This window comes from Amblyomma mixtum, chromosome 2 (assembly GCF_055824585.1).
Source record: "Amblyomma mixtum isolate Tamu chromosome 2, ASM5582458v1, whole genome shotgun sequence".
In the NCBI taxonomy this organism is placed as follows: Eukaryota; Metazoa; Arthropoda; class Arachnida; order Ixodida; family Ixodidae; genus Amblyomma; species Amblyomma mixtum.
In genome coordinates, this window is record NC_143013.1 from 292,902,141 (window position 1) to 292,915,377 (window position 13,237).

Sequence of the window (13,237 nt, forward strand, 5' to 3'; positions counted from 1 at the left end):
GGGTCTTTGTGATTCATATGAGCATACAGACAGTGGTGCGGGTAGGTTGTGGCTCAATAATTTCAGCCATTTGCTCACGTCTGAACAATAGGTTGGTTTATTGGGATTTAACGTCCCAAAACGACTCAGGCTATGAGAGATGCCACAGCGAAGGGCTCCGGAAATTTCGACAACCTGGAGTTCCTTAACGTGCACTGACATCGCACAGTATACGGGACTCTAGAATTTTTCCTCCATCAAAATTCGACCGCCGCAGCTGCGATCAAACCCGCGTCTTTCGGGTCAGTAGCCGAGCACCGTAACCACTGAGCCACCGTGGCGGCTGAACAATAAACGCATGGAATATTTTGTTATATTTTTGTGTAAGTAACCACAGGTACATTGTGTATTACATTGTCGCAGTCTGGTATGCACATGCATAGAGAAAGATATAGGAAATGTCTTTCAGATATCACAGCCTATCAGAAAAATGTATTTGAAGGTGAAGATCTTGTGTGACCACTCCTAGCACCAGCCTTGTCGTTCATGTGGCGACTGCAGCACCAACCTTCTTTGGAAGGCCTTAAGGAACTTTGTTTTCGACAATGCCAGAGCCAATATAAATGCAAACATTAATAAAAACTACAATAAAACATGTCAAGTGAACAAAAAATGAGCAAAATTTCCAGTCAGTGGTCATAACTCTTTACAAAACAAATTAGTTCTGCTGCATGGCCTTCTAGCAGGAGGGAGGGGTCATATTTTAGCTCCTGGATTCTGACTTGGCTATTTAACTGATAAATTCGAATCGATGTATAGCTAAAAAGTGGGAACTCTGTTGCGTTCTGATTTCTTCCGTTTTTTTCCTCTGAAAGTGCTCTCATGCTGATGCTGTTGCAATATTCAAGTGTACCGCTGCCAAACATGTGCAGGGTGCGCCCGCCTCGTTGAGCCTTCTCAGTGGCTTTTTACACCCAACATCCTCATGTTAAATAAACATATTGTGTAGTAAACTATAGCTAAATGGGTGAAGCAAGCAGATCTGGTTGTTACCTTTGTACACCAGGAGCAATTCTGTAAGCCTCACCTTGTCAGAGTGCGAACAGAATCGCAGAGACTGGAGACATGCAGGGGAATATAATTGACATCGAGAGGGATGGTGCCATGCTGTCTTTTGCCTTCATTAAAAATTTCATTGTGGCATCTCCAATTTTTTCTCCCTCTTTTATGTGCATGTAATCGTACAATTTGGTGAACCAGTTTACGTGTGAAAGTACCCAGGGGCATTTCATCCTAGTCCTGTGTGAGAACTAATTGCTTCCATCTTCATAGTATCTTTTTTTTAAATATGCACAGATTTTGTGGCATTTCAGGCGAGCATACTGTTTCTGCTTTTTCAGTATGTGGGTATTAGGAGAACATTGCCTGACAAATGACAGGGTTGTGTTGTTTGTTTTGGGTGTTCATTACATCACTGGTGACCACAATGCATACATTTTTGCTTGTTTATTCCTTCTGTAATGACGAAGAAGTGCCCGCGCGGCAGCAGGACTGCTCTCGGCGAGCGCGTGCCTCCTGTTGGTGCGGTTGGAACCGCTGACTGTCGGTGAACGCCGTTCCGCGCTTCTTGCTTTGTGCCGTACTGTGTTTTGTGTCCTGTGCCCGAGAAACCCATTACACTTCCATCATCTCATATACTTAATAAGTTCTGGCAGGTAGTGTGTAAAATACACATACTGCAGACGTCGAATCAGGCTGTCAATAAATGGCACGCACCTCCTCACAACGATTATCAGAGATTCCACCTCACTGTATACAATAAGGCGGGCTTCTTCCAAATCCAAAAGAAATAGTCCCAGTTGCACTTGCGTGTAATAGCAGTGGGTAGGCCTCAAGCTATAATTTTCGCCTTGGCACAGAATGTACGGCACTTTCTTCTGCCTCACAAGCTCAGAAATTTTTTCTGTTTTGCCACGTGTTGGGCTTTTTATCTCTAATAAGACAGCTGGCTCTCCATGTCTGAAAACAATTCCGTCGGGGCTGAAGCCAAGCCATGGAACCAAAGGGTTCACAACCAGGCCCAATGTCGAGACTGCATCAGCAGTGTTCAGCACATACTCTTCAAGAACTGGCTTCTCACAAGCCTTGCCATATCTTGTGGCGTCGTTTCCTGGAAAGTTTTCTTTTAGCATTTTTGTGATCTTCTCTTCTCAGCTGTGTGCTGGTGATGGTGCAAACCGATACAAAGTGTGACACTTGCTTCCGGTTATACGGAGCATTCGCTCCCGTTTCCCTTGTGCACTATCTTGTCCAATCGTTTGTGAACAAATTTTAGCTGCTTGTACTGCACTCACAGCAACCATGTCCTCATAAAATTTGAACAGATTGGGGCTCGAGTGCTCCTTACGAGTTCTGTAAAGTTTGAATCTGTTCCAGTCCCTGAACGCCACTTCATGGTACTGTAGTTCTTTGAACTGCTTTGCATGTTGGCTGGCAAGTATATGTTGCAGTACCATATCAGGTTCACAGCCCGTGTTGTCACTGCACAGGTTCTCATCACTTTCTCCATGGTTTTCATGTTGAAGGCAGCGGCCTTCCACATGCCTTGCTAAGGCGCTTCGTGGAGCAGCAGCAATGAGCTGCTGCCGAATCGCACTGAGTTTCTCAGTGTCCAACTGAACCCTTGGTTTCGGCTGGACGTGGCACAAGTCCTTGATTTTTCTGGCCTTGTAAATGTTTTTCGCTTTCAGTCTGCCCCACGCTTGCTTCACGTCGGTGCAAGTGAGGAGGTCCAAGTTCTGGATGCCAGTTCTGCAGCAGTGAACAGATTGTATTCTAAGTAAATAAAACATTCTCAAGAGCAACCCGAAAATCCTGCGTGAAACGAGTAACATGTTCATTCAGAGATAAGAAGCGGCGTCAAACTGTGTTTAATTGTACGTTGGAACTGAACTGCAACACGCATAGAAAAGACACAATTTGATGAATGCAGCTAGTGGAACTCCTAAATTAGGAATCATCTTTGTGCATGCTTACCTGTGTGCAAAAAGCAGCATTGCAATCATGTGTTTGCACCGTACCGAGTTCCCAGCTTTGCACGAGCAGTGGCCCTGCAAGAGAGGAAAAAATAGTGGATGGTTTAGCATAGCCAAGCGTGGAATATCGTGCAGTAGCACTAATTACAGGGAGCACATAAGGTCCGTACATTCTAAAGGTATTTAACCTAAGCACCTTTAATATGAAGGCCTTTGGTTTAAAGGCCTTTACATTGAAGGCATTTACCTCGAGGTCCTTCACCCAGGTGAAGGCGTGCCAGGTGATTAAAAATGATAATTGGCAAAACTTTGAGTTAGTGGTAATATTTAACAAAAAGAAAATCTGCTCCATGGCCCCCTCACAGTAGGGACGGGGCATTATTTAGGCAGGTGGGATGCCTGCCAGAAAGCAGGCTTCAAAGACGTACGTACTATCGCCAGCAGATGTTTACGGCTCGTGGGTGTGCGGGACAAAAAATGCATGTTCCTTCCTCTGGTAACAATGTCGGGCGAGCGGGTACTGATATGCACCTACAATAAACGTTTTCCCTTGAAATCGCGTCTCGCAAACTTTCGCCGCCGATAGTACGTATGCGCAAAATCGGAAAGTGCGCCTAGTAGTGCTACCGCGCTAAAAAAAAAAAGTACTCGCAGTTCAAAACAGGCACTCTTGATCTCATACGAATAAATGATATATTGCTCTTTCTCCTGCTTCGTTTTGAATAACATGTATCTCGCTATATTAAATTTGGATGAGAGCATCGCAAATCGCACACTACGCGCTACAATCATGCCATTCTTCGTAGCGGCCTTTCGCGTCTGCGCCTCCACACAAAAAACAACGGCTGCCCTTGCACCCCCTAAATGGCTTGTACAAAGCTATTGCAGCTTTCGCTCTAAAATAAACAATCCGAAGTAGTAGTGGAAGAAACATTACTGCTTCGCGGGCGCACAAACTGAGTTGTTCGGAACTTGTTCATCGGAGGATGACAAAATCAATGTTCCCACAGCGATAAAAGCGGCTTTCTGGAATGCCTTACCATTTGCCATGTGCTCTGCGATTGCATAGGTCGCGCTTCGGCAATAAAATGCAAGCAAATGCCGTTTGTTTACTCGCGCATACAAGCAGCACACTTCCTGTCGTGCAACACGTGGAAAAGGTCCGTGCACCGAAGCCGCGACGCACGCACGGAGCAATGGGGTCTCCCACCGCAAAGAAAACATATTATGCTATTAAATAGTTCATGTGCCTACCTGTATGGTTTCGTCGCTCCTGAACTCGAACCACAGCTCGTGCGGGTTTTGCCGCACTTGTGATGTCTGCAGGCACAATCCTTGGATCGTGTATGACGAGGCTGTGCATCCTTTCAAGCCGCAGCAAATGATGTCTCCTGCGTTCAAAACTTCTTCCCCTTCTATCAGGCACCGAACCAGCGTTTCTGAACCCCCGATGTGGGACATAATACATCCCAGAGTCAGTGATTGTCTAAATAAAGACATGACAACACGGAGATAGCGGCCGGGAACACTGCGCGATCCGATGCGACGTGCACACTAGCAGGCGGCGTCTACGCGATCCCCTCAACGACAGCCATATTGAATCTCCAGTAGCGCCCCCTATAGGCGGTGAAAGTTGCGAATCGGCGATCAGGTCGACTGTTCAAAGATGGCAGCTGTTCGGATAGCGATAATGGGAGTAAAGTTTCACATGTTCTTTATCTTCCTTCCTCGCACCAGGGGTGCCCCGCCAGAGACGGGTTTGTTTAACTGGAAGACTGAAGCTTTTCTTCGCACCAGGGGTGCCCCGTCAGAGACGGTCTTGCGACGAGATACGATGCAGGGATAAAGGGAATACTTGAAGTTTATGTACATATATTTACAATCATAACAAGTTAAGGCACTGGAGACATATTAAGCCGCAAAAAGACAAACAACAAAAAGGTGGAACTGGCTAACACTAGGGGAGGCCCCTACTCGGCATAGCCGAAGATGCATAGCACCTGACCTTAGCCCAGAACCCTTTTTCCGGCTCCGGGGCCCGGTTTTAAAGCCCGTGAGGCCCGGCCCACATTTGGTAGCTTCCAATCATGCTACACTCTTCCTACGATTGGCTCATCGAGAGCATGGCCAGCCCTCTAGCCTCCGTAGGGCAAAACACCCTCTCCATTGCAAAATAAAAATAAAAACAAACACAAAACAAACTCGTGCGAGCACGTGCCATCCGTTTCCCCAATGACCCCCCGACCTTGGCTTCGTCTCGGAATTGGGGATTATCGGGCTTAAGCGGGCAGCTACCGCTGTAGCTGACACTGCGAGCTCGGACCTGCATTCCAAGGCGACTTAGCCTTCCCAAGGCTGTTTAGTCGGCGCCTCACCGACCCCAGGTCAGTAGCGTCACACAACTCGGGCCTTCGCTCCTCCCGGCTAGGCGCCCTGACGCCGTTCCGTCCGGCAGTGCTTAATCCTCAAGAATTCTGCTCAGGAATTCTGCAGTCTTTTCGAACGAGACGTTCGTCGCGAGCTTGTGTCGCATATCTGGTGTCCGCCAAGACGAGGGGATTAGGACAAGGGGGGGTCGACGTGTGGCGGCTCTTCAGCCCCAAGCTGCCACCGCTCTTTTGCCTAGCCGACGCGAATCAGCCCCAAAGGGCGATGGACGCCCGAGCGGCCCGGCGCCTGCGCGCGCACGCATCGTTCCAAGAAATGTCATTCTTCGCTTCCAGCGCACCCCACCGTCCCGTCCCGTCCCGTCGAGGGGGGGGGGGGGGGTCCATTGAAGACGGCAGCTGCGGGGTACTGAGAAAGAATTAGCGGTAGTAATGACCCCGCACGCACTACCGATCCCTTACAATGGGTTTATGTTCATTTTAGTCATTCTCTCCTTTACATTCACATATCCCCAGGAGTGCTCATATCACCCCTTGGGCAGTGCTGGAGTGGTTAAGGGATGCTCCACTGCCCTTATATGGCAGGTGCTTGCATCGGTGGGACATGCGTTGCTTGGGTTGCGCTGCGACCTAGGTTGCTCTTCCCGAGCAGCCTCTCGTGATTGATTGAGCTGCCATCTGACACGGTGGTGGCAGATTGTTCACCACCAGGTGGGCAAGTGAGCAGCCTGCCACAACACAGCTTCAGACAAACAAACAGACACAAAACGGCTACATGCGAGGAATGCCACTATAAGTGCTAGTGCAATGTCACCACAAGTGCCACCCTACGTTCAGAGTGGGTCGAAAGCAGTTCCAGCTAAGCGTGCTTTATATGCGTCCGAATGGACAACACTGCCGAAAACTGCCTTTAGCAACCTCCACTCCACAGCTCTTCGGTCTTTAGCCATAGAGTTACGAACCGCTCCTTAGTTCACAGTAAAAATTTAAAACCCTCCACTCTGCAGGTCCGAATCTATCACATCAGACGACTGTCACCCCACACGAGGCAATCGAATGAACTGCTCAGCACTGCCCAAACTAAGGGAAAAAATTCGCTGTGGCTTAGCTTGGTTAAGCCCGGTAATTGCGAAAGCAATATCCGTAGCTACGCCATGGTTCAGCTGGTAGTGTAGCTGGTGGTGGTGCTTGTGGTTAGACGGTTAGACTTGTGGTGATGCATCGGTTATACAGTCCAATATAATATAATATAATATAATATAATATAATATAATATAATATAATATAATATAATATAATATAATATAATATAATATAATATAATATAATATAATATAATATAATATAATATAATATAATATAATATAATATAATATAATATAATATAATATAATCTAAGGCCGCCGGTGGTGGCACCGCCACTACTCGCAGACGGCGCGAGATGGTCGCCCAGCTCTTCGGCGTGACGTCACACAGTGGTCATGCGAAACGTCATTTCATGTGCACCGCCGTCGCACGGCAAAGGCTTGAAAGTGCAAGTAGTAAAGCTTTCGCTTAAAAAAAAAAACTTGCAGCGCTCCACAGGTAGCTTGGTGCTCAGTTCACTAGCGGCACCACCACCGGCTGGCCTGCAGAAACTCGCCGCGGATGAGACGCAACGTTTCATGACTGGCGTGACCAAATTAACCTGTCTGCTCCTCGCCGTGAAGCCAAGCTCCCGGAAACCTCGCTGCTATTATCCCCTGCAAAGCCCAGGGGCCGAGGCTCGCAGCAAGAACGGCGCGCCGAGAACTCCATTCCTGAATATTCAAACGGCAGCCGCTGCCAACAAGCGGAGGAGCAAGCGCCCGACTACTGCTGCTGCCCCACCGGCCGCGTTGCCACCACCGGCCACGTTCGTCCTTCGCGGTACAATCAGCGAGCGCGACACAACTGGCAAATTTCTCTCGCCGCGCGCCCCGATCACGTGCGAGCAACGCAATAACGGCCAGGTGAAGAAGACGACGACGACGAGGCGATGAGCGCCTCAAGCGCGTCCGTTCTCTCCCATCGGCGCGCGCGCGCCCCTGGAATTATCGTCCTTGCCCGCCACCAGCGCGCCCGCCTCCCATCGGCGCCTCGCACCTCGGACACCGCTGCTGCAGGGACCGCTGCCTGTCGGCTGTGAACGGAGCGGTTTGGTGCGGTTTAGACGGCACCTTGTGGAACCACCGCCGGTGCGCTGTCTACAGCGTCCGCCCTACCACTGGTTCCCTTATACCGCTACTGGGCCAATGGACATCCGAAGCAAAGCCCCATCCGATGACTCCGACAGCTGGACCGGTGAGTGAGTGGCAGCTGCGAGGGAAGGGGTGGAATGGCGGGAGTAGAGTTTCATACGAATAATAATACTAGACGAGCGACGTGGCATTGCAGTAGCTTAGGCACTGATGGAATGATGGGAAGTGTTCGCATCTTCATGGAGCTTGCTTCGAACATCTTTATGGCTTCTTATTTCTCCTCGGCTTCACTGTCTTCTCCTTCCACGAAGTTTCTGCGCATCTAATTCTCCTTTCGTTGCGAAGGGTCAGGAACCGTACTCCACTGTATCAGGACAGTATGCTAATAATGCCAGTAACTATGGGCACTGTTTATTCTTTCTTTTCTTAGGGCAGGAAATAATAATGTTGTGTAAAACTGTGGCGGGGAAACTTCGATATCTTTTTGGAGCATTGACTTTGTGCGTCGCCGCAAAAGTAAGGATAGTGCAGGCTATTGGGTGGCATATGTATGTCTGTGCCGTGCCGAGCCGCATGGTACAGCACAGCTCACATTTCTAAAACATGTACCTAAAGCCTCAAGGACTTAAGAGATTCCGCTTGCAGTTCAAGTGACGATAATCTCAAGACCTCAACTGCTTTCTCAAATGAGAGAAGACTTCGCTATGAGCAGTTTGGTAATAATCATCATCTACATCGTCATCATCAGCCTGGCTACGTCCACTGCAGGGCAAAGGCCTCTCCCATGTCTCTTCAATGAACACTGTCTTTCGCCAGTGGCGGCCACCGTATCTTCGCAAACTTCTTAATCTCATCCGCCCACTTAACTTTCTGCCGCCCCCTGCTACGCTTGTCTTCTTTTGGAATCCACACCGTTTGCCCCTAAGGACCAGCGGTTATCTTGCCTTCGGATTACAACAATTAAAAACGAAGCAGGCGCTAGACTTTTGTCGTTTTGTCTAGCCCGAACAGCTGCCAGGATACGGATATCATGAACCGTTCGTCCCCTGATTGTGATCGAAAACTTTATGCTAGTGTAACAAAATTACACCTAAAGATAAAGTGAAAACCAGTGCTTTTAAGGGTGCAGTAACCAATTGCAGCTATGGTAGGGGTTGTGGTCCCGGAGTAGGGACTCCACCTAGTATTTAAGGAGGCTTCCCACTAGGGGAACCCCGAACACCTCTATGTATATACATAGAATAAATGTTTTTCACCACCAATAGTGGTGCACCCCTCTCTCTCATAACATATGTAGGTGGTTAATCAAAATTTGTAGTATATCTAGTCTTCGAGTGTGGACATAGGCATGAAATTCATTGCAGCAAAAGCGGAGCATATTCTAAGACTGCTCATAGACGGTGGTAGCTACACTCGGGTATTGCCATGTCCTTTGGCTGCTGTACGAGCCGCCGTCTTCACCCGTTTCTGTTTATGACCTGAGAAAAGCCCAGGGCCTTCTTGGCTGCTTTCGCGGCTTGAGGAGCAGCCGCCATCAGCCGCTTTTGATGCTTTACGTGCCTCTGCGTTCAGCCGCTTCTTTTTTCGGGCTCGGCAGCGGGCTCAACAACCGTCTTCGCTTTCGTTGCATGACGCCTCATAATTCTTGCTCGCTCTTCGGCCTTAGCGACGCGTTGGGAAACCCTGACCACCTTCTCACCTTTGTGTGCGGCTACGTGTATCTGCCGTTGGTGACATAGGCTGGCTATCTCTGGACTCTTACGGCTGTGATGCATGGCCTCATGGCACCACTATTACCGCCGGGAATTTGGAATCTCAGAACAAGGGACAAAAGCTGACGAAGACGGAGATTTAGCCGCTAGCAAGTACTAGGCACCAGTTACAATATGTGGTGCGATAGGCCGCGGCGATCAGAGATATCGATTGGTCTGAGGCATCAGGACTTGAAGCTGGTTCGAATGCCGCTCGGGGCTATGTTATGGGAAAGTATTTTTTCTGCTATGGTATTCTGCTGGAGAATTTCCGAAATTTTTGTCAAGGTTCCGCTTCAGGTTCGCCGTGGTTAACGGATGATGTTCATCCGAGTTTGCCGAGAATGAAAGATAAAAAGTATTTCATGCTCGACAGGATAAATTGTTGAACGGATCTGGCTGGCAAAAGTTCGTCATTAGACCTGTTAAGAGCGTTGCCACTCGTTTGACCGACGCCTGTTGATTGCGAGGATCTGTCACAGGCGAAAGCCCATAAAAGGGGATCAGCTGAAGGAGCCTTCAACGCTGCTCAGACGCTTTCTGCCCATTCATGCGCATTCGACACCCAGGAAAAAGCAAGTGTTTATGTAGGGGATGGTCGGACCTCCTCGGTCATTTCTGAGAGAAAGCTGGTTGCAGGAACGCATGCACAGGTCCACAGGTGATGTGACATGTGGTTGTTCGCCGGCGTCACATGAGAGGATACGAGCGAGCTCTCGTAGAAATGAACAGCGAGCTTCAGACTTGTTGAATCAGAGGCTGTCTCAGATCGAGGGTTGAATCGAATTGAGGCTTTGTCATCGCACGTTGAATCGAAGGAGGTAAACGTTGTCGGAGGTGTAAAGGCGTATCTCATGCATACCGATGGCACCCTGAAGGTCCTCAAAGGAGATGCTTTGGCAGTCAGAGGCGCATTCCGCACATTCAGAAAAAGGCCAACAATCGCTTGTGCATTCTTGCATATACTAAGCTCTTGTTAGTATGCCAGAGTGCCGTTGTGGCTGGCAGCCTCTATGCTTCCAACATGCAGCATCTCAAGAACCTGACCTCACGACTCCTATTAGGTTCGTTTGTTGTTTATTTGCGGATCCTGAAGGCCCTTTATTGGCATTACATAGGGTTTCAAAAAAAAAAAGAGCAGATAAAATTACCGTAAATGCACAATACAATGAATGACATAGCAAGAAGATATGCGCATGACACGCGTGCCAATGAACTGAGGACATAACTGGATAAAAAGGGAGTTGAGAACATACACTCAGAAAAGTAGACTATGCAATGCTAGGGACAATAGCAGAAAGTAATACAATCCTGACAACAGTCTATTAAGAGTCTGTACGTAGTAAGCACTTCAGTTTGCTCATTAAAGCGTCGTAATTGCTCTCAGAAACGGTTTCTGCATCCAGAGCGGCGAGGATATTTGCCAGATGTCAACTTGAACGACGTCACTCCTTCGTTGGTAGTATCTACGAAGCGCAGACATAATTATACTGGTGGCCAGCTGTTGTTTCTCAAACCCGCATCTGATGCTCCATGCTTTGTGAGGAAAGAAAGCGTGACAATTTATAAAACCTGGCCGTCATCAATCCTAGCTTGGCCAATGCAGCCATTATTAAAACCACGTTTCCTCTTTCAGAGGGCGGCGCCTCCAGCATAAATTTTGCATGACTAATCTCTTAGGTCGCCAGCAGACGACTGCGAGCATTAAAATGAAAAAAAAAAAAAACAGACTGCGTTCTTATCACCGCCGTCCACGAGACAGAAAAACGAGCTCCAATGACGGCTCATTACGAAGATGCTAACGATGCAAATCACTCGCTGGTAGTGCGAACGTCTTGAGGGCTTTGCCTAAGCCATCCAGACTATCAACAAAATCAAAAGACGTGAAAGCTGCCAAACCAAACCATTTGAAAACTGATGGAAGCACCTGGTCTTCTGCACCCGTGTCACGTAGTAATGTGCGCTGCGGAGCCGTTGACTTGCAACTGCATCCAAGGACAAGGCAAAGGTGTCCGTCGAAACAGCAGCGACAGCCTCACGGAAGCGTGCGGTAACGGGGCGCCGGCAACAAACAGGCAGCTGTCCGTCCACACGCATCTAATCATGCACCACAGTCCCGGGTCGCAAGCTAATCAAGATATTTACTCAGTGGTCACGTCCACTGCGAGATTCTTAGTCGAAAGCACTACTTCACTAGCAATCCTGAAAAGGCCGATGTCTGTCTCACGCCTCTCAGACACCTGCAGAGATAAAAAATTTATTTGCCTCGACTGGGTTTCGAACCCACGGCGGTGCGAAGAGATCAGCTGGCCACTGCATCAGAGGACTATGCTATCGCCGCTTTTTTTTTTTTTTTTTTTTTTAAATATGCTATCGCCGCAGCCGATCACGCCGCGTGTTAAACTGCAACACACTCTCGCGATGTGTATTGTATGCCGATATCAACTTCCATTTGTGCGCAACTCACGAGAGGAAAGGAGCGGCTCGTAACTGGCTCCCTGGGTTAGTGGACACCTCAATCGCGCTTTCAAGTACGTGCCGGTGGTGTTCACCTGCAAAAAAAAACTGCTTTCGCGCAATATTTCGGGCTTCGCAATGCTAAACCACCATAATTTTTTTTGTCCTTGTTTGACGAACGTAAAGATGTAGAGAAGGAGAATATCCTTCTCCGGCACTGTTTTTGCTTTGTATGCGTTTGTGTTTCTCATGTAAACGTCCGCCTTGATAACGGTGTAAACATACGATTACGTGTCACTTTTGCCACTTGAACCTTCCATGACCGAGAGACACGGTTTAATAAGTGAAACATTAGAGTCGGTAGGTCATGCAGGCAGCCACGTTTCCTCACGCCAATCATCCGGTTAATTCGCTCATTAGGTTGTGGTGGTGAGCGGGAAGGGGACATTAGGTTGTGATCAGTGAAATAGAGCACTGCAAACGACAAGTGTTAGTGAATAAAACGCATGAAACAAACGGGCGCCCTCCGTTGCCTCTTCTTTTACGGCGTTTCACTTCACTTTACCTTAACGTATCAACTGCAGTCCAAATCAAACTTTCGATCTAAACAATCAATCATATGAGGTAAATTTACAACAAGTATTGAATATTAGGCTCATTTTTATTGTTTTCATTGTTACGTATAACTGCATGTATATGTATGCTCTGCCCTGCTGCCATTGTGCTGGGGTTAAGGGCTTTCAAGCTACAGTGTGCCGTTTTTTACGGCAAATTCCAACATTTTTCTATATAGAAATAAACACAAAATATGAAAAACAATACTATCCTTGACGGCTCTTGACGACGGCAGGTGCTGAAAGAGGGATGTTACCCAACCGGGAGTATACTAATGCTTGCGGCGATTTTAGCGGCGGTTTCAAACGTCGAAAACACGTCTTCGCCAGTGCCGCGTTTTCACGATTTATAACTATACAGTTATCAATGACGTAGTTTGGAACTACTCAGCTGTTGTCTTGTCCCGTAATCGTAGTGCATAACGGTGTGAATGTGTTCCGTGTATTGCATTACGGCTGTTTGGTTGTAAATAATTTGCATATTTGCATCCTCTTCGCTCTCAGGCTATCTCTTTTGCTCTTTCATTTTATTTCTCGCTAATGTGAGGGAAGAATAAACAAATTCGACCAGAACAACAACAACAGCTGCGACCTTAGTGAACAGCGACAATGACATTGTCGGCAGACTGCGCGAAATGTCTGGCCGCATGCACAAACACCCAGATCCTGAGTGCCATAATGGATGTCACGTAGAAATCCAGCTTTCGCAGAACCGCGAGCGTGTTCGCAAAACTTCATTAGCGTTATGTGCAGCAGGTGACCGCAAGGGGTACGAGGAAGAAATGGGAACACTGC

At 48.0% G+C, this 13,237-nt stretch overlaps 1 pseudogene across 1 annotated transcript; it reads right to left on the bottom strand.

The window, feature by feature from the left end:
• Positions 1-1,664: 1,664 nt before the first annotated feature.
• LOC149364497 (uncharacterized) lies at positions 1,665-4,530 on the bottom strand (annotated as a pseudogene). The gene is made up of 3 exons (XR_016288621.1): positions 4,269-4,530; positions 3,016-3,089; positions 1,665-2,790 (listed from the first exon to the last, which is right to left on the bottom strand). The product of XR_016288621.1 is annotated as an uncharacterized LOC149364497 (transcript).
• Between the last annotated feature and the right edge of the window lie 8,707 nt (positions 4,531-13,237).